General features: G+C 39.3%; 1 protein-coding gene across 7 annotated transcripts in view; it reads left to right on the top strand.

The window, feature by feature from the left end:
* The window catches only part of RAP1A (RAP1A, member of RAS oncogene family), a 93,666-nt gene that overhangs the window by 43,880 nt on the left and 25,283 nt on the right, over positions 1 to 24,503 (top strand). The window contains exon 1 of one of the 7 annotated variants that reach the window (XM_063700610.1): positions 1,706 to 1,724. The exons of the other annotated variants lie outside the window; for them this stretch is intronic. The gene's annotated coding sequence lies outside the window, so the exon portion shown is untranslated. Of the gene's footprint in view, positions 1 to 1,705; positions 1,725 to 24,503 lie in introns of those variants that run through there. 7 annotated transcript variants of the gene reach the window in all.

The raw sequence follows: 24,503 nt of genomic DNA, 5'->3' as shown, positions 1-24,503 counted from the left end.
GACCTCATGATCCACCTGCCTTGGCCTCCCAAAGTGCTGGGATTACAGGCGTGAGCCACCGTGCCTGGCCAAGGCTCTTTGTTTTTGATCAGAGGTTGTTAATTTGGGTTCCCTGGTCTCCAACATTTCCCTCACTTCCCCCAGTGTATATATTCTTTTCAAATAACTGGATTTACTGGATTAAGGAATACAATAAAGTTAAGAATCAATAAATTTGATTATACTGCCTCCTGATTTGGGGTTCCTAATCTGACAGTGCTTTCCATTCTTGTCTTGCATTACCTTTCCAAAATTCTTCTCAAAATATCAGTAACACTCTAGTTACATTAATAAAGTAGTGATAGTAGTATTTTTTTAAGTGGATAATTGCCAGGCACTCTCCTAAGTGCTACATATGCATTATCTAATTTGGTGTTCACAGCAACATTGCTGAACTATGTCACTTACTTTAAGATTAGCCCTCTGTCTAAATGGTCTCACCACATTTTAAAGATTGCTTGGATTAATTGAATTACCGAATATAGTGGAAAAGGTCTTAGGCATTAGTGTTAGACGACACCTAGCTTTGAAGCCAAGGTCAGCCCTTTTTTTCTTTCATTCAATAAATGTTTATTGAGCATCTGCTATTTCCCAACTATTGTTCTGAGCACTAGGAATGGCATCTTTTATCTGCATTTTGAAGGGAAGATAATATCTGCCTTGAAGGTTGCTAAAGTCTAAGAAAAAGGCACTTAAAAAAAAAAGGTTTGCTTCCTTGCCCTCCTAACTGATCTTCCTTCTCTAGTTTTTCATTCCTCTGTTGCAATCTACAGAGTACTCATAGAGCTTTCTTTTTTATCTTCAAACTCTTGCTCAAAAGCCTTAGATGGCTTTTCTCATCTGATAGGAAAGTTTCAAGTTCGTAGGATGTCATAGAGGAACTTTTATAGCCTGCTATTTAAAACCATATATGGGCCAGGCACGGTGGCTCACGCCTGTAATCCCAGCACTTTGGGAGGCCACGGAGGGTGGATCACCTGAGGTCAGGAGTTCAAGACGAGCCTGGCCAGCACGGTAAAACCCTGCCTACTATAAATACAAAAAAATTATCCGGGCATGGTGGCACATGCCTGTAGTCCCAGCTACTTGGGAGGCTAAGGCAGAAGAATCGCTTGAACCAAGGAGGCGGAGGTTGCAATAAGCTGAGATTGCGCAACTGCACTACAGCCTGGGCAACAAAGTGAGACTCTGTCTCAAAAAAAAAAAAGCAAAACAAAAAACAAAACCACATATGTACTAAGTCCTTTCCTCTCTCACCCTTTCACAGTAAATGCTCAGGCCACCTAGACTTTTTTTTAAATATAATTTTTCTATTAGATCATCACAGAGTCTCTTGAGTCTCTGCCTTTTTTCTGGAACTCCATGTCTATAACATTCTGTCTACCTACACCCCCTTCCTCTCCCTGGGCTTCAAGAAGTACATACGAAGTACACAGTGAAAAATCTCTTTTCTTTCCATGTCCCATCATTCCTCAGCTTCCTTCCCAAAGGTATTCTATGCATATACAAGTTTATGTACATGAATGAATACAGGCAGATTGGCATGTTAGATTGTGAACCCTGAAACCAGGTTGCCTGAGTTTAAATCGTGGCTTTTCTTCCTAGATATGTGACTTTGGGGATATTACTGGTATCTGCCTTGTAAGCTTATTGTGAGGATTTCTTACAGCACTTCCTGGCACATGGTAAGCCCTCAGTAAATGTTTGCCATTACTATTGTTGTGTTGTTGTTATATAACAGCATAATATATTCAAAAGAGAGCAGCATTTAAAATCTAGAGACATAGGTTTGAATACAGCTTCCTAATTACTTTATGCTTAAGTCATTTAATCCAAGTTAAGCCTTGTATGTTTCTTTATAGTGGGGGTAATGACATAGTTTTGGTTTTTATTACCTAAAAAATAAAAAGGAAAGAGCATTGTAAGTGACAGAATGCTATATAAAATTTAGTTGCTGTTGGTTACATGGTTTTACTCTCCCTTCAAGGAAAGGTTATAACATTTTAGCTGGATAATGGTCTGAAAAACAAAGATATCAGAAACTTAGTTATAATTATGCATTTTTACTTATAATTATTCCAAATTCATACTTTTTCATTAGCTTTGGCATGCTTTAGTTTTGGTCATATATAGTTCATGTGGCAGTGCTGTTAAGGGAATAAAGTTAGAGAGTGAATACCTCTGTTTATGGAAATGTATCTATCAAGATTCCAGAATTGATAAACTTAGCTATACTTGGCATAATTTAGTACACCTGACCAAATGTATCTTTTACGGAAAATAATGTATTTTGGTCAACCTAGAAAGTATTAGTCATGGCCTTAAATTTTTTCTGCATGGTTTACAAATTGTTTGTCTGCAATGATAATAGTTATACTGAAGAATATTCACTTTACTTAAGTAGATGGTAATACATGTAAAAAGCAGTCTTTCATTTCCATTTCCCTTAGTCAGACATTTACTGGTGATGTGCTTTTGATGATTTGCTATGTTGCTAAAACAGGATACGCATTCACTGTTTTTTGACAGCTCATGGATCCAAGAGCACATGTAGTTCCTAAAGGCACAGAGTATAGGATATTTTTGGATACTGTGATATTCCCCCCTTTCTTCTGGTAATTAGAAGCATTCCCAGTATTAAACATTTAGGAGGAAAAGTTATAGTCAAAGAAGACCATCTCTTTCTTTTAAATCATTTTAATATGAAGAATATATTTTACTTTAGAGATTTAAAATGATTTAAAGTAACAATTTTAGTAACCTTTGGGTTTGTCTTGAAAGTATTTTCATTTCATTTGTTTCTAAAATACTTGTTTCTCTGAAGAGAGAAGATGGCTCAATCTGATGACATACGTAACCTTGATGACTGACAGTTTAAACTGAAATCAATAAAGGGAGAATAGTTTTTAAATGCATTGAGACAAAGCATACAGGAAAGATATAATTTTGTAGAATCTTTTGTTGAAGTCTTCAAAACAGTACAAGTGTTATTTGCCTCATGACATGAAAATTCACAGTAAACAAAGCTATTATATTTGAATTTCACAAAAATGTTTACTTTCTTAGTTATCTTTCAGAAAAAAATTCAGAATGATGACTCTTCTCAAATGAAGTATTTATACTAATACCTGCAAAAACTGTCATTTAGGGATTATTTGTACAGTTCTGTGTGGCAACACTCAGCCATGCAACATGTGCATATATTAGTTTCCATATGTAAAATCTGGAATTACTGAAACAATCTGTCTTAGACTTTTTTTGATGAAGAATTAAAAACTTATTTATAACAACATGGTAGTCATTGAATGTAAGAACTCAGATCACATTGCAGATATTCTAAAAATAGAATGTAAATTAGGTTTTAACACTAATTCTGAGATTATTATATGTGGCAAATAATTTGAATGATATTCAACAGTCTAGGTAATCAAATCACAGAGATTTAAAAAAAAGCATTGATTTGCATTTGTGATCAGTATTGCTTAGGAAAAATGCCCGATACTATAAGAGTATATAAAGTTTTGACTCAAAGGGGTCAGGGAAGGATATCTTAGGGAATTAATACTTGTGCTCAGATCCAAGGAAAAGATCAGGCATTATTAACTAAGTGGAGAAGGAAGAAGTCATTGCAGGCAAAGGGAATAGCTTCTGCAAAAGCCCTGTGGCAGAAGGGAGCATATCAGGTTTAAGAAACTGAAAGATGGCCAGCGTGGCTGTCATAGAGAGTAAATAGGGATATGGAGCAGATAGGGATATGGAGCAAGATGAAGTGGATACAGGCCAAATCATTAGGAGCTTTGAGAACTTGGAGTTTAATCTTTACCCTATGAGCAAAAGGAAATCATTTAATTTTCTGTTTTGAAAAGATCATTCTGGCTTCAGTGTAGAGGAACTCAAGTGAGCAACAATGGACTAGTTAAGAGGCTATTTCAGTAGTCCCAGGAGGTTGCTTAGACTAGAGTCATGTAGTGGAAAAGAAAAGGAACTGACAGATTCTTTGCCTGGAGGGTAACGGTTCTTTGCCCAGGTGATTCTGACACTCCTACCCTCCTCTCCTGTTTCTCCACTCTTTAAAAAAATGGCGATAGAAAATACAAAGTAGTATTCTGTGATTAAATTATCACACTTTTATTATAGATTATATTCTTGATAACAAACGAATATTCATAATTTTATGTTGAGAATATTATAAAGAAATGTTTTCATCAAATGTAGATTCATGGCTGGGCATGGTGGCTCACTCCTGTAATATCAGCACTTTGGGAGGCCGAGGCGGCTGGATCACTTGACGTCAGGAGTTTGAGACCAGCCTGGCTAACATGGCGAAACCTGTCTCTACTAAAAATACAAATTAGCTGGGCGTGGTGGCCCGCACCTGTAATCGCAGCTACTCGGGAGGCTGAGGCAGGAGAATTGCTTGAACCTGGGAGGCGGAGGTTGCAGTGAGCCAAGATCGCGCTGTCACACTCCAGCCTGGGCAACAAGAGCAAGACTCTGTCTCAAAAAAAAAAAAAAAAAAAAAAAAAAAAAAATGTGGGTTCATGACTTCTCACTGTGAAGAAGTGCATATTGGCCATTTAAGATTTTTTAAATGAAGGTCCCATTTTACAACTGGAAACCTAAAGGAACAGTATCAAGGAACTGACATAAGATATGCTCAAAGGCTAAAAAGTAAGTGAAAGCTAGACTCAGCACTCAGAGCCTATTTTTGTCTTGATGGCACCTACTGAACCAGCTAAACCTAGGCTTATGGTTTCATTGCCTTCGCAGACATAGAGGATAGGAGACTAAGCTCAGTGTATGAGGAGACTCCACCGAGTGTTTGTGCACCCCTCCCCACCCCTACTCCTGCCAGCTCCGAGGAAACTGGACTGTCACAAATGTTGGCACTAAGTTGAAGTGGTGGTGCAGGTTTGGGGGTTGTTATTCTTTGACATTTTATAGTTGCAACCTAGCCTTTATGTTTCCATATCTAAATCACACTTTTTGGGTTAGCCCAAAAATATCTTAAAATTTGACTATGGTTCAAAGTAATTCTGGCCACTAGTAACTCCAGGCACTTGCAGAAGCAAATGCACATCACAGTAAAAGATCACACAACTCAAAAAGAAAAAGAGACTGAAAATACGGATTATCCAGGATAACAGACAACTGAATTGGTCCCCCATTGACTTCGTATTTTGGAATTATTAGACAGGAATTTAAAATCAGTGTGTTTAGCAAGGTAAAGATTAAAAATATAAGAATGATGGGATTATGATAGCTAACATTTTGTAGTGCTTCCTATGAACCTTGAACTGTTCAGTACTTTACATGTTAATTAATCCTCACAAAAACTCTAAAGTAGGGTTTATTATTATCCCCATTTTACAGGTGAAGGAATGAAGCACAGAATGGGGATGTAACTTGACCAAGGTTGGTAAAGTAGTAGAACCAGGATTCTAGCCAGGCAGTATGGGTCCTAAAGTCAGGCTTTTAACCGTTTTACTATACTGCTTATAAGAAAGATAGCGAGGTTATGAGAAGTTACAAATAGCTTTTTTGTGTTTGGGGGGAGAACTTTTAGAAATGAAATATATAGGCTGGATGCGGTGATGCACGTCTGTAATCTCAGCACTTTGGGAGGCCAAGGCAGGTGGATCACTTAAGCCCAAGGAGTTCGAGACCAATGTGGGCAACATGGTGAAATCCCATCTTTACAAAAAAATACAAAAATTAGCTGGGCATGGTGGTGTGTGCCTGTAGTCCCAGCAACTTGGGAGGTTGAGGTATGAGGATCCCTTGAGTCCAGGAGGTCAAGGCTGCAGTGAGCTGTGCCACTGCGCTCCAGCCTGGGCAACAGAATGAGACCCTATCTCAAGAAAAAAAAAAAAAAAGAAAAGAAAGAAAAGAAATGTATAAATAAAAATCTTAAAAGTCAATGGACAGGCTTAACAATAGATTATAATTAGTGACCTGGAAGATGACCTGAAAAATAAGTTAACCAAAATAAAGAGACAGAAATGGAAAATATGTAAAAAGGAAAAAAGAAAATTGGACAACCATAGCCTAAATTGCTAGTTTTCCCTGATACCATTCTGTGTCTAATAAGTAGTGGATATATTAGTTGGATGCTCTGTTGCCTAGCTAAAACTTCCATTTCATTGCCTTCCTGATAGTGAGATTTGACTATGTGACAAGGCTTTGGTAATTTGGGGTGCAAATTGAAATGTGTGTAACGTCTAGATCATGCCTGTGAGAGGAAAGGGGATATGCCGTTTTCTTTATCTTTCTTCCTGCCCATGAACTGGAATGTAAACATGGCGATGAGATATTTTTGCCTGTGTAGAAGGGGGCAATACTCTAAGGATGACAGAGCAATAAGACATAAGAGCTTGGCTCTCTCAGACTACCTAGCTGCCAAACAAGAGTGTCATGTGAGAGGAAAATAACCCTGAATTTTGGTTAAGCCACTTTTGAGTCTCTTATTAACAGCAGCCGGTGTCTACATCTTAACTAATCCAAGAAGAGCATGAAAAGGTCTAATAGTTGTCTAACCAGAATTTCAGATATGAAGAAAAATCAAGTAGATACAGTATTTAAGGAGATTACAATTAGAATTTCCAAAACCGCAAAAAGATACAAATTCAAGAAGTCAAATCCTAAGCAGAGTAAATAGAAATGTAAACCTAAAGTCTTCATAGTTAAATTTGCAGATGATCAGAGATGTCAAAAATAACCAGAAGGACAACACAGATCACTTTCAAAAGCTCTGCAATTAGGCTAGCAGCTGACTTACTGAAAGGAAAGTAGAAATCAAAAGACAGTAGAATAGTAACTACAGTGTACTCAGAGTAAATAACTATTAAAGCTAAAATATCCTTGAAGAGTGAAGCAAAGTTTTCAGATAAATAAAACTGGGAGTTTTTTTTGTTCTCACTATTTGCACAGCACTAAGAAAGATTACAAAAGATATACTTTAGGTAGAAGGAAAGTGACCCCTAATGGAGGATCTGAAATATTAATTAGGAAAGAAAAATGGTCCCAGGCGCGTTGGCGCATTCCTGTAATCCCAGCACCTTGGGAGGCCGAGGTGGGCAGATAGTTTGAGCCTAGGAGTTCGAGACCAGCCTGCGCAAGATGGCGAAACCCTGTCTACCAAAAATACAAAAAAATTAGCCGGACATGGTGGCGTGCACCTGTAGTTCCAGCTACTCTGGAGGCTGAAGTGGGAAGATTGCTTGAGCTCAGGAGGCGGAGGTTACAGTGAGCCAAGATCATGCCACTGCACTCCAGCCTGGGTGACAGAGTTGAGACTCTGTCTCAAACAAACAAACAAAAAACCCAAAAATGGCTGAAATTATTGAGGCAGGTATCCAACTTAGGTTAGCAAAACATTAGAATAAACTAAAGAAAGGAAATAAATAATAAACATAAAAGCAGAAATTAAAGAAATAGAAAAGAGGTCTACAATGAAACATCAACAAAGCCAAAGTTGGTTGTTTGAAAAAGACTAATAAAAGTAACAAACCTGGTAAAATGACCAGAAGTAAAAGAGGAAGGGCACAGATAAACAATCCGAATGAAAAAGGAGATATAACTAAAGATGTGGCAGATTTTTATAAAAGAGAGAAAAGTGCACACACTAAAACATTTTTGTGCAGGGAATAATTTCAAATGGTAGATTATTGTATCTGTTGTCATAATAGTATATCAAGCCTATCAAGATCACTTGTCAAACTTGCCAAAAATTTTACTCTTGAATATGTAAGATGGTTGGATTAAATATTTTAATCCTTTACTTGAATATTTGGAGAATTACAAAGGTGCAATGAATCACATAACTCTGCTTCAGTTATACTTTACTAAAGATTGTGGTAAAGATTTATCTGGGGATATAGATATGGATAAATTTCTTTAAAACAGTAGAATATGTGTTCCCTTTTAATACATAAGGAAGATGAGGGGAAATGCGTAAACCTGAGAAATTGTGGAAACCTTGTATTTTTAAAAGGCTGGCTGGAGTACAGTGGTACAGTCACAGCTCCCTGTGCCCATAGAACTCCTGGGCTCAAGCGACCCTCCAGCCTCAAAGGTGAGAGCCACCACGCCCAACTAAAACATACTGTTGTGTGAGGATAGAATTCAAAGGGCTAGATGACCATATCTAGATACGTTTTTAGAGTGGATTGCCACAAATGAAAGTTGCTGTATTTCAGGAATTCTGTTGTTTTTAAATACTGACTTCAGCATTTAAAACAAGAAAACACAAAATCAGCTATTCATAAAAAATTTGCCTCACGTAAGTCAAGTATACTATTTTCTTTTCTTTCTTTCTTTTTTTTTGTTTTTGAGACACTCTCACTTTGTTACCCAGGTTGTAGTGCAGTGGCGTGATCTTGGCTCACTGCAACCTCCGCCTCCCTGGTTCAAGCGATTCTTGTGCCTCAGCCTCCCGCACAGCTGGGATTACAGGCACATGCCACCACACCTGGCTAATTTCTGTATTTTCAGTAGAGACAGGGTTCACCATGTTGGCCAGGCTAGTCTTGAACTCCTAACCTGAAGCGATCCACCCGCCTTGGCCTCCCAAAGTGCTGGGATTACAGGCATGAGCCACTACGCCCTGTCAGCTCCAGTAATTTTTGACATGTTACATTTTAATTATTATTTAGTTCAAATTGTTTAATTTCCGTCTTGATTTCTTTCTTCACCTATGGATTATTTAGAATTCTGTTTCATTTACAAACATTTGGGGATAATGTGGTTATATTTTTATGTTGATTTCTAGTTTAATTTCATTTTGGTTAGAAATTACACTCTGTATGATTTCAGTCCATTGAAATTTCTTGAGACTTGATTTATGGCTCAGCATGGTCTGTTCTAGTAAATTATCCGTGTACACTGGAAAAGGATGTATAGTTTGCAGTTGTTGGGTGTGGTGTTCTATATGTCTCTTAGGTTAAGTTGATTCATTATCTGCTCAAATCTTCTATATATCCTTCCTGGTTTTGTCTTCCCTTTCTGTCATTTACTGAGTAAGTTCTGTTAAATTCTATTCATGATTCCCATTCTGTCAAGTTTTGCTTTGTATGCTTTGATTTATATTTAAATTTTATTTTTCTATTGAGTGCTATTAACATAAATTAATATTAACATATTTATATACATGGATTATCTGACATCTTTCCATTTATTTTCAGTTTGTTGATCTGTTCTTTGTTTCTTTGAGATTGTTGTTTAGGATACTGCAAGAAATTCAAAATGTCTTGGGTATAAAATTAGGGAGTAGCTCAGCTGGGTGAATCTAGTCTAAGTCTCTCATGATGTTGCAGTAAGATGGTTGCTGTCTGGGATCATCTTGAAGCCGTTATTATTCACAGATGTGGGAAGACAGAAACAGCTGGGACTCTGGCAACCATGTCTTTCTCTGTGGTCTCTCCAAAGTGGTGGCTGCACGGCAGCCTAACACTTAGGACTCCATACATAGGTATCCCCAAAGAGAAAAAATTCAGGAGGAAGCTCTGATGCCTTTTCTAACCTAGCTTAAGAATTCAGACAGCAGCACCATGTTGGCTGGATTTTGTTCATTGCTAACCCTGCCTGTATTCAAGGAGAGGGGAATATGTTTTTTCTTTCTACAAGTTTTTTAGGATTTTGTCTTTGTTTTTAGGGTTTGGAATTTTAACTACAATATGTTCAGGTGCAAGAATCTTTTTTCTTTCCTATTCCCACTGTGTTTGGCATTCATTGGGTGTTTGAATCTGATGATTCCTAACTTTTCTTAGTTTACCTCTGGAAATGTTATTCTACTGTTACTTTGGGTCTGGTGTTCTTTCTACATTCCCATCAGATAGCTGGTGAAACCTTTGGGTGTATCCTCCTTACCTCTGTCTTTCATACATTCCATCTCTCTGCTCTTTTGTTCGGCACTCTCTGGTTTGTGTATTGGTATATTTATGTGATTTCACATTACCAAAAAGTACAGTTTTTCTTATGATGTACTCTAAAGAGCACTGTCCTTTGTTTTGGAAAGTCAAATCTTACCATGATTTCCATATTCACTCCCCTCCCCACCAGCATGTTGTGGTGAGTTGTCAGTTTTAAATATTTATGATCCCTGTAAATATTTAAAGATAACCAATAATATACTGCTTAAGAAACTACCTTCACTGTTCCTTAATGTAAAAAATTTTTCTCCAAAATTTCTAATCACTAAATTTCCTTTAATGAATTTTGTTTTATAAGTTCAGTTCTACAGGAGAAACTTTTGTCTGTAATACATTCATTTATGTTAAAAATTGCCGAAACAACAAGGTTGGGATCAATTTGCTTCACAAAGACAATCAAGTCATATTATTTTTGTAAAGGTTAGAAGTAGGCTTCCTGAAGGAAGAATGAAGAGTTAGGTTATAACTTGGACCATAATGTTAGGGACTCAGAATTGACTTAAAATTTAAACATAGTGTAATGTTTATTCCTGTCTTCCATATTTGTCAGGGAATCTTAACCAGAGTAAGAAATTTTCTGGTGCTGTGTCGGGAGTGCAGGGCACAAGAGATTTCCATAAAAAGGCATGGGATTTGCTTGGAAGAACATAGAGGTTTTCTAACTTGGCAGTAATGAGTTAGAACTAATTCCCCTTAGAAAAATTAACTTAACATTCTTATTGGGAATTCATTTGTGTGTATGCTTTCTTGTGTGACCTATTTATTATATTTGTGAGTGTGCCTATGTGTATACATTCGTGACCCATGGTGTTTGTTAGGTGTAAATAAAATTTTCTGTACTTACTCTATGTGAAAAATGGCTTTGGAACTTGAATGTCTTGCCATTTTAGTTGAGGAACAGGGGCCAAATATTTTGTTGTTGCAGAATACCCAAAATAATTTGACCATCTCTGAGTTCTTTCCCTAGTTTCTGTTGCCCTAGAAAAGCTGGAGGCATTTGGGGAATATAAATGATCCATGCTATATTAGGATTCTGTCTTGAAAGATACGCATTTTTGGATTAGAGAGATGGTGAATTCACATCTTGTTAAAATGTCAGCGATCCCCAGACTGGAAAGGGGGTAGGGATGTAGGCATCCTTTTACGTGAAATATATGCTCTTGTGTTTAGCTGTCAGTATTTTTCTTTTCATGGAAATCACTTTTTTTTTTTTTCATGGAATCACCTAATACAGATAGAGGTATAAGATGCCTAGTGTCCCACACAAACCTCTCCCACCTCACTCTACCTTTTCAAAAATGTGGTGGTTATTTTTAAAGGCTCACCCAGTTCTTACCTTGCTTCTCTTTCTCATTGGTTGACCTCATCCACTGCTATGGTTTCAATGCTACTATCTTGACCACCATTGACTCCCGAGTCTGTACCTCTAGTCCATTGGTTTCTATGGAACCTCCAGACTTGGCTTTTAAAATATCTGTCAGATACCTTTACTTGTTCTTCCCATAGGAATCTCATAGTTAATTTTTGGAAGAAAGTATTATCTTTCTTTTTAAACCTCCTTTTGTATTTCCTGTCTTAATTGGAGGTAGGCTATCAACCACTTACTTGCTCAAGCTAGATACCTAGGAGTTATCACTGACTCTTCTTCATTCCTTTTAGTAGCTTATCAGTTATGGAGTCCTGTCAGTTTTATCCTCAGAAAAGCATTGCCCCTCTTCAGCCCTAGTGCTCCTGTACAGGCCCGTGTCATCTCTCACTCGAGTTACTGCAGTAGCTTCCTAGCTATTCTCCCTGCCTCTAGTCTCTTCTTTCTTCAGTCCATCTTGCATACTGTCAGTTGTTTTTCCAGAATATAAATCTAATCATATTAATTGTTTTTAAATCACTTTGTCTTTTCCCCGTTACTTACTAGATAAAATATGAGCTCTTTAACATGACAAATGCCGAGCTGTGTAGTATCCCTGGATCTTTTGTATTTAATTCTTTAGTGTGTTTGCTTAAGCTGTTTCCTTTGCTTGGAATGTCCTTCTAAGCATTATAGCTGAAATATTCCTATTCAGTTTTTTGCTTAGCTCTTCATATGAGCTAGTGAAAATTTAAAAAACTGTCCTGGGCCGGGTGCGGTGGCTCACACGTGTAATCCCAGCACTTTGGGAGGCCGAGGCGGGTGGGTCATGAGGTCAGGAGATCGAGACCATCCTGGCTAACATGGTGAAACCCCGTCTCTACAAAAAATTAGCCAGGTGTGGTGGCGGCCACCTGTAATCTCAGCTACTCGGGAGGCTGAGGCAGGAAAATGGTGTGAACCCAGGAGGTGGAGTTTGCAGTGAGCCGAGATCGTGCCACTGCACTCCAGCCTGGGCGACAGAGTGAGACTCTGTCTAAACAAAACAAAACAAAACAAAAAAAACAGCCTGGAGTCTCCTCTGTTCGTCCATCCTTCCCTAGCCCATAAATTTTGTCTTGTACCAGCTTTATTCCCATTGCTTTGTAGTTATTTGTTTCTTTCTCCTTTATAAGCTCCTTGAGGATGGAAAACACATACTTTTCATTTTTGTTTCCTTGACACCTAGTACAGAACTGGTACCTAGAAAATACTTTGCAAATGCTTGATTCAGAATAACGATATTTGCCATTATGTCTGCTTTATAGTGTCCTCACTATGTATGTATATTAGTTCATTTTCACGCTGCTGATAAAGACATACCCAAGACTGGGCAAAAGAAAGAGATTTAATTGGACTTTGAGTTCCACGTGGCTGGGGAAGCGTCACTATCATGACAGAAGGCAAGGAAGAGCAAGTCCCATCTTACGTGGATGGCAGCAGGCAAAGAGAAAATGAGAATCAAGTGAAACAGGTTTCCCCTTATCAAAGATCTTGTGAGACTTATTCACTACCACAAGAACAGTATAGGAGAAACTGCCCCCATGATTTAAATTATCCCCACCTAGCCCTGCCCTTGACACGTGGGGATTATTAAATTTAAGGTGAGGCTGGGTATGGTGGCTCACGCCTGTAATCTCAGCACTTTGGGAGGCTGAGGACAGATGGATCATGAGGTCAGGAGTTCGAGACCAGGCTGGTCAACATGGTGAAATCTCGTTTCTACTAAAAATACAAAAATTAGCCAGGCGTGATGGGCGCCTGTAATCCCAGCTACTTGAGAGACTGAGGCAGGAGACTCACTTGAACCTGGGAGGCAGAGGTTGCAGTGAGCCGAGATCGTGCCACTCAAGCCTGGGTTACAGAGAGAGACTCTGTCTCAAAAATAAAAAATAAATAAATAAGGTGAGATTTGGGTGGGGACACAGAGCCAAACCATATCAGTATGTAACTGGTATTCTGAGAAATTTCCCAAATAAATAATTCAAGGTGAGATTTGGGTGGGGACACAGAGCCAAACCATATCAGTATGTATCTAGTATTCTGAGAAATTTCTCTCTTTCCTGCATTGAATTAACTTAAATTAACTTTTTAAGCTGTGATTTACATGTAATAAAATGTATATATTTTAAATAATTCAGTTCAATAAGTTTTGGTAAATAAATATACCTATGCAACTATTACCACAATCAAGATACAGATCACTCTCATCACCCCAAAAAGTATCCTCATGCTCCTTTGTAGCCATTACCCCTGTGCCACCACCACTGGCCCCAAACAGCTTTCTGTCACTGTTTTATCTTTTCTAGATTTTATTTTATCTTTTCTAGATTTTTTTTTTTAAGAGACCGAGTCTTCCTCTGTTGTGCAGGCTGGAGTGCAGTGGTACAATCTCAACTCACTGTACCCTCTGCTTCCCAGGTTCAAGCAATTCTCCTGCCTCAGCCTCCCGAGTAGCTGGGATTACAGGTGCGTGCCACCACACCCAGCTAATTTTTGTATTTTTAGTAGAGACGAGGTTTCACCATATTGGCCAGGCTGGTCTCGAACTCCTGACCTCAGGTGATCCACCTACCTCGGCCTCCCAAAGTCCTGGGATTACAGACATGAGCCATCGTGCCCGGCCTTTTCTAGATTTTTATAAAAGTAGAATTACAGAATATTACTCTTTGTGTCTGTCTTATTTTGCTGAACATATTTTTGAGATTCATCCATGTTGCAAGTAATTCATTCCTTACATTCATTACTGAGTAGTATTCCGTCAGTTGGATATATCACAATTTATCTACTCACGCTTGATAGATACTTGGGTTGTCTGTAGATTTTTGGCTATTACAAAGACAGAAGTTGAAGTTAACATTGTTTCTCAGCTTGGCTTGTTGAAAATACTGTCTTTAACACATTGAATTACTTGTGTTGCTGTGTTAATGATCTATTGCTCTATAACCAATTGACCAGAATTTTATTGGCTTAAAACAACAATAATCATTTTTTTTCTGTCACAGTTTCTGTGGATCAGGGATTTGAGAGTGGCTTGGTTGGAGGGTTCTAGCTCATGATATCTCACGAGGCTGCAGATATTTGTTTTAAGGCTGACTAAAATCAAGATAAGCTTCAAAGGTGGTTCACTAACATAATTGGCAAGTTGGTGCTGGCTCTTGGTAGGAGTCCTCAGCTCCTCTTCAGGTGTGCCTCTCTGAAGGGCTGGTGTTCACCTGACATGGTGACTGGCTTCTCTCAGAGCAAATGATCCAAGAGACCACACCACAACCTGCGGTGCCTTTTAGGATCTAGACTTGGAAGTCACATATTTTCGCTTCTGCCGTATCGTATTGGTCACATGACCAATCTTGATTCAGCATGGGAGGTAACTTATTCAAGGATATGTATAATGAGAGGGAACAGTACAAGGTATGAATACTAGGAGACCAGGATCATTGATTGAGAGCTGTCTTGCAGGATGGGGTGTCACAATATACCTTTATTAAAAATGAATTAATGTGTTGCTGTGTTTCTACTTCTGGACTTAATTTGGTTTCCCTGATTTGTATGTTTGTCGTTATGCTGATATCACACAATATGTATTACTACAGTTTTATGGTCTAGAAATCAGATAATATAAGACTTTGTTCTTTTTTAAAACCATATTAGCTTTTCTGAATTATTTGCATTTTCATACAAGTTTTAAAGTTATCTCGTCAGTTTCTACAAAAACTGCTGATTGAGTTTGCATTGAATCTGCAGATCAACATGAAGAGAATGACATCTTACTAATAATATGGGCAAATACTGATATATGGCATAGCTCTCTATTAAGTCTTTAATTTCAGCCATGTTTTGTAGTTTTGGTATATAAGTCTTGCACATATTTTGCTAAATGTATCTCTAAGTAGTTTCTTACTGGATGTTTTTGTAAATGGCATTTTTTTTATTTCAATTTTCAGTTCTTTGCCAGTGTATAGAAATACAGTCACATGTTGCTTCATAATGGGGAGAAATGCCTTGTTAGTCAATTTAATCATTGTGTGAACACCATAGAGTGTACTTACACAAATCTGGATGTATAATATAGCATACCACATACCTAGGCTGTATTGTATAGCCTACTGCTTGTAGGCTACAAACCTGTACATCATATTACTGTACAGAATACTGTAGGCAGTTGTAACACAATGGTATTTGTGTGTTTAAACATAGAAAAGTTACAGTAAAAATGTTATAATCTATAAGACCACCACTGTATATGTAATAGAGTCTGTTGACTGAAATGTCATTATGCAGCACATGACTGTTCAGGTGGTTTTTTTTTTTGTATCAACTTTTTATCCTGCAACTTCGCTAAATTCACTTGTTAGTTTGGTAGCATTTTTGTATATTCCTTAAGATTTCCTACATACAGGATTGTCATCTGTGGATAAAAACAGTTTTACTTCTTCCTTTTGCATATGTACTATACCTAGCTTAGTGCAATGTCAATAGAAGTGGTAAGAGTAGACATATTGATACAATAAAAAGAAAAACCATATACTATCAGTAAATGCAGTAAAAGCATTTTGGGAAAAAAAATCCAACATCTTTTCCTCAGAACCCAGATAAATGAAAGCTCTTAAGAATGTAAAAGTGGGGGTTCCGGGTAAGATGGCCGAATAGGAACAGCTCCGGTCTGCAGCTCCCAGCGAGACCAATGCAGAAGGCAGGTGATTTCTGCATTTCCAACTGAGGTACCCAGTTCATCTCACTGGGACTGGGTTAGACAGTGGGTGTAGCTCACGGAGTGCTAGCAGAAGCGGGGTGGGGCATCGCCTCATCCGGGAAGTGCAAGGGGTCAGTAAACTCCCTCCCCTAGCCAAGGGAAGCCGTGAGGGACTGTGCCATGAGGAACGGTGCTATTCAGCCCAGATACTACACATTTCCCACAGTTTTTGCAACCTGCAGACCAGGAGATTCCATTGGGTCCCTACACCACCAGGGTCCGGGGTTTCAGGCACAAAACTGGGCGGCTGTTTGAGCAGACACTGAGCTAGCTGTAGGAAGTTTTTCTTTTCTTTTCTTTTCTTTTCTTTTTTTTTTTTGTACCCAGTGGCACCTGGAACCCCAGCAAGACAGAACTGTTCACTCCCCTGGAAAGGGGGCTGAAGCCAGTGAGCCAAGTGGTTTTGCTCAGTGGGTCCCAACCCCATGGAGTCCAGCAAGCTAAGATCACTGGCTGGAAATTCTCTGCACAGCATTCTGAAGTTGACCTGGGACACTCCAGCTTGTTGGGAGGTGGGGCGTCTGCCATTACTGAGGTTTCAGTAAGCGGTTTTCCCCTCACAATGTAAACAAAGCCTCCGGGAAGGTCAGACTGCAGCATCGCAAAGCCACTGTAGCCAGACTGCCTCTCTAGATTATTCCTCTCTGGGCCGGGCATCTGGAAGAAAGGCAGCAGCCCCAGTCAGGGGCTTTATAGTTAAAACTCCCATCTCCCTGGTACAGAGCACCTGGGGGAATTGGCAGCTGTGCACACAGCTTCAGCAGACTTAAATGTTCCTGCCTGCCAGCTCTGAAGAGAGCAGCAGATCTCCCAGCATAGCACTCAAGCTCTGCTAAGGGACAGACTGCCTCCTTAAGTGGATCCCTGATCCCCGTGCCTCCTGACTGGGAGACACCTCCCAGTGTGTCCAGAGTTGGTTCCTTCCGGTGGGTTCTTGGTCTCGCTGACTTCAAGAATGAAGCCACGGACCTTCGTGGTGAGTGTTAACAGCTCTTAAAGGTGGCACGGACCCAAAGAGTGAGCAGCAGCAAGATTTATTATGAAGAGCGAAAGAACAAAGTGTCCACAGCGTGGAAGGGGACCCAAGTGGGTTGCGACTGCTGGCTGGGGTGGCCAGCTTTTATTCCCTTATTTGTCCCTGCCCATGTCCTGCTGATTGGTCCATTTTACAGAATGCTGGTTGGTGCATTTACAATCCTTTAGCTAGACACTGAGCTCTGATTGGTGCTTTTTTCAGAGTGCTGATTGGTGCATTTATAATCCTTTAGCTAGACATAGAGTGCTGATTGGTGTGTTTTTACAGAGTGCATTTACAATCCTTTAGCTAGACGCAAAAGTTTTCCGAGTCCCCACTCGACCCGGGAAGTCCAGCTGGCTTCACCTCTCACCAGTAGGGGTTGACAGACACCTCATACAGGAGAGGTTCAGCTGGCATTTGGCAGGTGCTCCTCTGGGATGAAGCTTCCAGAGGAAGGAGCAGGTAGCAATGTTTGCTGTTCTATAGCCTCCGCTGGTGATACCCAGGCAAACAGGGTCTGGAGTGGACCTCCAGCAAACTCCAGCAGACCTGCAGAAGAGGGGCCAGACTGTTAGAAGGAAAACTAACAAACAGAAAGCAATAACATCAACATCAACAAAAAGGAAGCCCATGCAAAAACCTCATCCAAAGGTCCTCAGCACAAAGACTAAAGGTAGATAAATCCATGAAGATGAGGAAAAACCAGCACAAAAATACTGAAAACTGCTGGATGTGGTGGCTCATGCCTGTAATCCCAGCACTTTGGGAGGCTGAGGCAGACGGATCGTGAGGTCAGGAGTTTGAGACCAGCCTGGCCAACATGGTGAAACCCCGTCTCTACTAAAAATACGAAAGTTAGCCAGGTGTGGTGCATTTATAATGGTTGGTGCCAGCTACTCAGGAGGCTGAAGCAGGAGAATTGCTTGAACTCGAGGAGGCGGAGGTTGCAGTGAGCCAAGATTGTGCCATTGCACTCCAGCCTGGACAACAGAGTGAAACTCCATCTCAGGGGAAAAAATGCTGAAAATTCCGAAAACCAGCATGCCTCTTCTCCTCCAAAGGATCACAACTCCTCCCCAGCAAGGGAACAAAATTGGATGGAAAATCAGTTTGATGAATTCACAGAAGTAGGCTTCAGAAGGTGGATAATAACAAACTCTTCCAAGCTAAAGTGCATGTTCTAACCCAATGCAAGGAAGCTAAGAACCTTGATAAAAGGTTGCAGGAACTGCTAACTAGAATAACCAGTTTAGAGAAGAATATAAATGACCTGATGGAGCTGAAAAACACAGCACGAGAACTTTATGAAGCATACACAAGTATCAATAGCTGAATTGATCAAGTGGAAGAAAGGATATCAGAGATTGAAGATCAACTTAATGAAATAAAGCGTGAAGACAAGATTAGAGAAAACAGAATGAAAAGGAATGAACAAAGCCCCCAAGAAATGTGAGACTATGTGAAAAGACCAAACCTACGATTGATTGGTATACCTGAAAGTGACGGGGAGAATGGAACCAAGTTGGAAAATGCTCCAGGATATTATCCAGGAGAACTTCCCCAACCTAGCAAGACAGACCAACATTCAAATTCAGGAAATACAGAGAACACCACTAAGATACTCCTCAAGAAGAGCAACCCTAAAACACATAATCGTCAGATTCACCAAGGTTGAAACGAAGGAAAAAACATTAAGGCCAGCCAGAGAGAAAGATCACGTTACCCACAAAGGGAAGCCTATCAGAATAACAGTGGATCTCTCAGCAGAAACCCTACAAGCCAGAAGAGAGTGGGGGGCAGTATTCAGCATTCTTAAAACATAATTTTCAACCCAGAATTTCATATCCAGCCAAACTAAGCTTCATAAGCGAGGGAGAAATAAAATCCTTTACAGACAAGCAAATGCTGAGGGATTTTGTCACCACCAGGCCTGCCTTACAAGAGGCCTTGAAGGAAGCACTAAATATGGAAAGGAAAAACCGGTACCAGCCACTGCAAAAACCATACCAAAATATGAAGACCAATGACGCTATGAAGAAACTGCATCAACTAATGTGCAAAATAACCAGATCAAATTCACACATAACAATATTAACCTTAAGTGTAAATTGGCTAAATGCCCCAATTAAAAAACACAGACTGGCAAATTGGATAGAGTCAAGACACATCAGTGTGCTGTATTCAGGAGACCCATCTCACGTGCAAAGACACACATAGGCCCAAAATAAAGGGATGGAGGAATATTTACCAAGCAAATGGAAAGCCAAAAAAAAAAAAAAAAGTGGGGGTTGCAATCCTGGTCTCTGATAAAACAGACTTTAAACCAACAAAGATTAAAAAAAGACAGTGGCATTACATAATGGTAAAGGGATCAATGCAATGAGAGCTAACTATCCTAAATATATATGGACCCAATACAGGAGTACCCAGATTCATAAAGCAAGTTCTTAGAGACCTGCAAAGAGACTTAGACTTCCACACAATAATAGTGGGAGACTTTAACACCCCACTGTCAATATTAGATCAACGAGACAGAAAATTAGCAAGGATATTCTGAACTTGAACCCAGCTCTGGACCAAGCAGACCTAATAGACATCTACAGAACCGTCCACCCCAAATCAACAGAATATACATTCTTCTCAGCACCACATAACACTTATTCTAAAATTGACCACATAATTGGAAGTAAAATACTCCTCAGCATATGTAAAGGAACGGAAATCATAAGTCTCTCAGACCACAGTGCAATCAAATTAGAACTCAGGATTAAGAAACTCACTCAAAACTGCACAACTACATGGAAACTGAACAACCTGCTCCTGAATGACTACTGGGTAAATAACAAAATTAAGGCAGAAATAAATAAGTTCTTTGAAATCAATGAGAACAAAGACACAACATACCAGAATCTCTGGGACACAGCTAAAGCAGTGTTTCGAGGGAAATGTATAGCACTACATGCCTAGAGGAGAAAGCAGGAAAGGTCTAATATCAACACCCTAGCATCACAATTAAAAGAACTAGAGAAGCAAGAGCAAACAAATTCAAAAGCTAGCAGAAGACAAGAAATAACTAAGATCAGAGCAGAAATGAAGGAGATAGAGACACAAAAAAACCTTCAAAAAATCAATGAATCCAGGAGCTGGTTTTTTGAAAAGATTAACAAAATAGATAGACCACTAGCCAGACTAATAAAGAAGGAAAGAGAAGAATCAAATAGATGCAATAAAAAGTGATAAAGGGGATATCACCACTGATCCCACAGTAATACAAACTACCACCAGAGAATATAAACACCTCTATGCAAATAAACTAGAAAAGCTAGAAGAAATGGATAAATTCCTGGACACATATACCCTCCCAAGACTAAACCACAAAGAAGTCGACTCCTTGAATAGACCAATAACAAGTTCTGAAATTGAGGCAGTAACTAATAGCCTACCAACCAAAAAAAGTCCAGGACCAGACAGATTCACAGCCGAATTCTACCAGAGGTACAAAGAGGAGCTGGTACCATTCCTTCTGAAACTATTCCAAACAACAGAAAAAGAGTGACTGCTCCCTAACTCATTTTATGAGGCCAGCGTCATCCTGATACCCAAACCTGGCAGAGACACAACAAAAAAAGAAAATTTCAGGCCAATATCCCTGATGACCATCGATGCAAAAATCCTCAATAAAATACTGGCAAACTGAATCCAACAGCGCATCAAAAACCTTATCCACCGCGATCAAGTTGGCTTTATCCCTGGGGTGCAAGGCTGGTTCAACATATGCAAATCAATAAATATAATCCATCACATAAACAGAAACAATGACAAAAAACACAAGATTATCTCAATAGATGTGGAAAAGGCCTTTGATAAAATCCAACACCCCTTCATGCTAAAAACTCTCAATAAACTAGGTACTGATGGAACATATCCCAAAATAATAAGAGCTATTTATGACACACCCACAGCCAGTATCATACTGAATGGACAAAAGCTGGAAGCATTCCCTTTGAAAATTGGCACAAGACAAGGATGCCCTCTCACCACATAATATTGGAAGTTCTGGCCAGGGCAGTCAGGCAAGAGAAAGAAATAAAGGGTATTCAAACAGGAAGAGAGGAAGTCAAATTGTCTCTGCAGATGACATAATTGTATATTTAGAAAACCCCATCGTCTGAGCCCAAAAACTCCTTAAGCTGTTAAGCAACTTCAGCAAAGTCTCAGGATACAAAATCAATGTGCAAAAATCACAAACATTCCTATACACCAATAATAGCCAAATCATGAGTGAACTCCCATTCACAATTGCTACCAAGAGAATAAAATACCTAGGAATGCAACTTACAAGGGATGTGAAGGACCTCTTCAAGGAGAACTATAAACCGCTGCACAAGGAAATAAGAGAGGACACAAACAAATGGAAAAACATTCCATGCTCATGGATAGGAAGAATCAATATCGTGAAAATGGCCATACTGCCCAAGGTAATTTATAGATTCAGTGCTCTCCCCATCAACCTACCATTGAGTTTCTTCACAGAATTAGAAAAAAAAACTACTTCAAATTTCATATGGAACCAAAAAACAGCCCATATAGCCAAGATGGTGCTAAGCAAAAAGAACAAAGCTGGAGGTATCACACTACCAGACTTCAAACTATACTATAAGGCTACAGCAACCAAAACAGCATGGTACTGGTACCAAAACAGATACATAGACCAATGGAACAGAATAGAGGCCTCAGAAATAACACCACACATCTACAACCATCTGATCTTTGATGAACCTAACAAAAACAAGCAATGGGGAAAGGATTCCTTATTTAATAAATGGTGTTGGGAAAACTGGTTCAGAAAACTGAAACTGGACTCATTCCTTACACCTCATATAAAAATTAAGTCAAGATGGATTAAAGACTTAAACATAAGCCCTAAAACCATAAAAACCCGAGAAGAAAACCTAGGCGATACCATTCAGGACATAGGCATGGGCAAAGTCTTCATGGCTAAAACACCAAAAGCAATGGCAACGAAAGCCAAAATGCCACAAATGGGATCTAATTAAACCAAAGAGCTTCTGCACAGCAAAGAAACTATCAGCAGAGTGAACAGGCAACCTACAGAATGGGAGAAAATTTTTGCAGTCTATCCATCTGACAAAGGGCTAATATCCAGAATCTACAAGGAACTTAAACAAATTTACAAAAAAAAAAAAACAACCTCATCAAAAAATGGGCGAAAGATATGAACAGACACTTCTCAAAAGAAGACATTTATGCAGCCAACAAACATGAAAAAAAGCTGATCACCACTGGTCGTTAGAGAAATGCAAATCAAAACCACAATGAGATACCATCTCACACCAGTTAGAATAGCGATCATTAAAAAGTCAGGAAACAACATATGTTGGAGAGGATATGGAGAAACAGGAATGCTTTTACACTGTTGGTAGGAGTGTAAATTAGTTCAACCTTTGTGGAAGACAGTGTGGTGATTCCTCAAGGATCTAGAACCAGAAATACCATTTAACCCAGCAATCCCATTACTGGGTATATACCCAAAGGATTATAAATCATTCAACTATAAAGACACATGCACACATATGTTTATTACAGCACAATTCACAATAGCAGAGACTTGGAACCAACCCCAAATGCCCATCAATGATAGACTGGATAAAGAAAATGTGGCATATATACACATGGAATACTATGCAGCCATGAAAGAGAATGAGTTCATGTCCTTTGCAGGGACATGGATGAAGTTGGAAACCACCATTCTCAGCAAACTAACACAGGAACAGAAAACCAAACACCACATGTTCTCACTCATAAGTGGGAGTTGAATAGTGAGAACACATGGACATAGGGAGGAGAAGGTCACATGCCGGGGCCTGTTGGGGGGTGGGGGGCAAGGGGAGGGATAGCATTAGGAGAAATACCTAATGTAGATGACAGGTTGATGGGTGCAGCAAACCACCATGGCACATGTATGCCAGTGTAACAAACCTGCACGTTCTGCACATGTATTCGAGAATTTAAAGTATAATAAAGTGATTATTGATACTGTTGAAAAAAAAAAAGAATGTAAAAGTGTTGGCTAGGCACGGTGGTTCACACCTATAATTCCAGCACTTTGGGAGGCCGAGGCGTCTTGAGCCTTACTTAATGGCCTCTTTCATTATGTTGCCCAGGCTAGTCTCAAACTCCTGGGCACAAGTGATTCTCACTTTTGGGAATTTGAATCGTTTGAGACTAGCCTGCACAACATAATGAGACCCCATCTCTGCAAAAGAGAAAAAAAAAGAAAAAGAAAAAGAAAATTACCCAGTTGTGGTGGTGCATGTCTGTAGTCCCAGCTACTCAGGAGGCTGAGGTGGAAGGATGACTTGAGCAAGGGAGGTGGAGACTGCAGTGAGTTGTGATTGTGCCACTGCACTCCAGCCTGAGCAACAGAGTGAGACCCTATCTCAAAAAAATAAAATAAAAAGTTAGTTTATAAAGAAGACCTGGAACCAAAAAGTTTGAGAACTGGACTAAAGTAACCTAAAATGGTAACTGTTTAGAGTAGGTAGGGATTCTTAATCCAGGGTTCCCAATACTCTTATAGAAAGAAAAAATATTTTTATATCTATATATCTTTTTTTTCACTAACCTCTGAATGAAATTCAGTGTTTCTATTTTGAATGCAGGCAACAAAACACAGCAGTAATATTAGCAGCAACTGTGACTTTGTTACCAATAGATGTTTTTTCCTGTATCCATATTTAAAGATTGTTTCTTGAAGCAACATATAGTTAGGTCTTGCTTTTTTATATTGCCTTTGAATTGGAATGTTTAGACAATTTGCATTTGAGGTAATGATGTGATTTCCTTTCAATTCTACCATCTTGCCTTTTGCCTTGTATTTGTCCCATTTTTTCTTTGCTATTTTTTGCTTATTTGTTTGCATTTTTCATACTTTCTTTTTGATTGAGTTGAATTTTTTTTTTTGACATGGAGTCTTGCTCTGTTGCCCAGGGTGGAGTGCAGTGGCATAATCTTGGCTCACTGCAACCTGTGTCTCCTGGGTTTAAGCAATTCTCCTGCCTCAGCCTCCCAAGTAGCTGGGATTACAGGCGCCTGCCACCATGCCCAGCTAATTTTTATATTTTTAGTAGAGATGGGATTTTGCCATGTTGGCAAGGCTGGTCTCCGACTCCTGACCTCAGGTGATCCACCCACCTCAGCCTCACAAAGTGCTGGGATTATAGGCGTGAGCCACCACACCTAGCCTGAGTTGAATTTTGTTTGTTTTTTAGTGGTTGCTCTGGGACTTACAATATACTTCTTTAACATATGAGAATTTACTTTCAAAACATACTATATTACTTCATATATAATCTAAGG

Source organism: Gorilla gorilla, chromosome 1 (assembly GCF_029281585.2).
Source record: "Gorilla gorilla gorilla isolate KB3781 chromosome 1, NHGRI_mGorGor1-v2.1_pri, whole genome shotgun sequence".
NCBI classification, from domain to species: Eukaryota; Metazoa; Chordata; class Mammalia; order Primates; family Hominidae; genus Gorilla; species Gorilla gorilla.
Note: the sequence above shows the minus strand (reverse complement) of the source record. Positions and strands in the feature narration are given on the sequence as shown.